Raw genomic sequence first — 2610 nt, forward strand, 5'->3', positions numbered from 1 at the left:
CCCCCGGGGGCCCGCCCCGCGGCTCCTCCCCGCGCAGCGCTGATAAAGGCCCGAGTGTTAGAAGGGCTTATCTGCTCGCTGTGCCCGCCAAAAAAAGGCCAAACCAACACCAGAGAAAACTGAGCTGGTGCTGGAGGCAGCCGCAGCAGCGCGATCCCTCGGGAGCGGGACGCGGGGAGAAAGGGCTCGCCCTACGCGCCTCGCTAAAGGGCGCATCTGCGCAGAGGGGGAGGGGAAAGCGAACAAAATACTCACTCAAAACAGTAACAAAAACCACATAAAAATAAAATTAAATTAAAAAATAAATAAACGCTGTACAAAGCCCCCAGCAACTCCCCTAGCCCCGCACACTCACTCGGAGCGCAGACCCGGTCCCACACACACCGCAGCGCCTCAGCTCAGCTCGGCCCGGAGTGCCGCAGCCCCGCCGCGCCGCCCCCTTTATAGCAGCGCGGATCTCGCGAGCGGACGCGGCGGGGAGGGGAGGGCGGCAGCGCCTGCAAGGGCAGCATGACTTGGCAGATCCGGGGCCGCCGGGGGGCGAGTGAGCGGAGATCATTCCCTGGAGAGAGCCCCGGGAAGTGGCATGAAAATATTCAATGCCGCGGTTATAAACGATTGATGGCCTTGGTGCAAGAAGCGATGGCACTTTTAGTGCCTTAATTGACCTAGCTATGATTATTTGAAGTCCTCAGAGGGTACGCAGGACTTCCAGATAGAGTAAGGGGTGACTGGCATGTCATTCATGTGAATTAAGTATTGGCCATTGACAGAAATAAAACGAAACCTCTCACGAGCAGAGGACTGTGTGTTCGCAGTGTTACAGAAGTGCAGTGTCAAATCTCCATCCTCTCGCTCTGCACTACCCACTGTCCCCTCTCCCTGATACTCGTTCCCAAGGCTTTCATTGATTCTTCTCCATCAATGGGAACACCGATCCAGTCATGCAAGTCAGCAAAAGAAAGAGGAAAACTAAGTTTAAAGTCCAATCGTTGAGCTTCAGTGGTAGGATGGAAACCCTTGGAAGATACAGTTACTTCAGGGAATTTGCATCATTCATCATTCAGTAGTGAAGCTGCTCCTGAGGGACGTTTAACCTCAGTGATTCCGCCATAAGCACTATCTTTGAATCCAAGAGTGAAGAAGAAGAGTGGTACTTTTTAAGGGCCAAATTCTGAATTTAAATGTGAAAGCTTTATTAAATAATGAATACTAAAAGCCATTGAGCCATATCAAGGACAAAAATGCTTGCTTCTGTCAAAAGTGATAAATGTGCTCACCAACTGAGTTTTACTCATCTGGTTTGCAGTTTACAGTTGTGTTTCTTATACCTGTTAAAACTTGATTGTAAATTGTAATGAGTAGAAAACCACAAAGGATTAACAAACTTTAAATGTTTATAATCAAGATCACTGTGTAGTGTTGCTGGGTGACCATACCCATGTGGTGGTTCACCCAGAGATGACTCATTTTGGGACCAGATGAAATTAATCCTTAAATAATGAAAGCAAATAACATGCATATATGGACTCAGGGAAAAATCTGCACTCACTTTCATGCAACTAATTCATCTACTTCTATTGCTATAGCACGCTTAATCCTTTACAGGAAGAAGTTTGCTCTCTTAACATCAGCATTCTCATGAGAATTGAGGTCTATATATTGAGACATGTATGTAGCTCCCCATCACCTCAGGCCAATGAACCTGTAAATAGATTAACCCCTGAAAGGTCAGGCAGTCCTAATCAGAACCTCCAGAACAATGTAGTCCCTCTGCAACTCTGGCATGTTTACCAATGGACAAAGCAGTCATGACTTTCTCATGGTTTCTGACTCCTTTAATGCTTGTTATGCTCATTTCTCTTACTTTCAGATGCACAATACACCCACTATGGTCTGCAGGTTGTTCCAGGTTTGTGCTGTAAGCATTGCCTTTCAATTCATATGTCTGTGGCCTCATTACTTTTGATTAATTTCTGAGCTTGTCTTTCCAGACGTCAGTTTTTGGAGGTATTGGAATAATAAATTGTCGGGGCCACTCCTTGTTCAGTGAGCACCTGGGTTTCTGTAGCCTTTCTCAACCTTTAGATGTAAGATGCTACTTAGATTAAAACAATTATGTTTTCCAGGAAAGAAAGGGCATATCTACCCCCACAGGTGGGTAGAAGGATGGAGTTCTCTCCCCACAGCAGTGTAATTGTGCTGCTGTGTTCTGCTAAAATAGCTGCCAGACAGGATCAGCTGGTACCTGATTAGCATGGAGCATCAGAGCCCAGTGCAGGCCTCTCTGCACCCATCCACTCAGACAGGGACACAATAAGTACTTCATCTATCAACAAAGAGGAACTGGCAGGCCCTGCAGTGCCAGAGCAGTGAAACTACCCAAACTGGGAGCCAAACTAGCTTTCACATCCATCATTTTGATCACAGTATCTCCCATGTATCTTGGTTGGGAATGTGCCCCTGATGTGAAAAACAAATGCCCTGCTGTGTGTAAAAAGAAAGGCAAAGAAACTGGACCTGTTTCAGAACATTACCACGCATTTGGGTTTCCATGCATTTGAGAATGGTTTTGTATAAGAGTATCAAAGATTTCCAGAATAAGATAAA

The 2610-nt window shown here is 46.4% G+C and overlaps 1 protein-coding gene across 1 annotated transcript in view; it reads right to left on the reverse strand.

The window, feature by feature from the left end:
- The window catches only part of PRDX1 (peroxiredoxin 1), a 7140-nt gene extending 6654 nt beyond the window's left edge, over window positions 1-486 (reverse strand). Inside the window, exon 1 of the mRNA XM_005423131.2 lies at window positions 356-486. The gene's annotated coding sequence lies outside the window, so the exon portion shown is untranslated. The remainder of the gene's footprint in view (window positions 1-355) is intronic.
- Window positions 487-2610: the final 2124 nt, after the last annotated feature.

The sequence above is a fragment of the Geospiza fortis genome, unplaced genomic scaffold, assembly GCF_000277835.1.
Source record: "Geospiza fortis unplaced genomic scaffold, GeoFor_1.0 scaffold333, whole genome shotgun sequence".
NCBI classification, from domain to species: Eukaryota; Metazoa; Chordata; class Aves; order Passeriformes; family Thraupidae; genus Geospiza; species Geospiza fortis.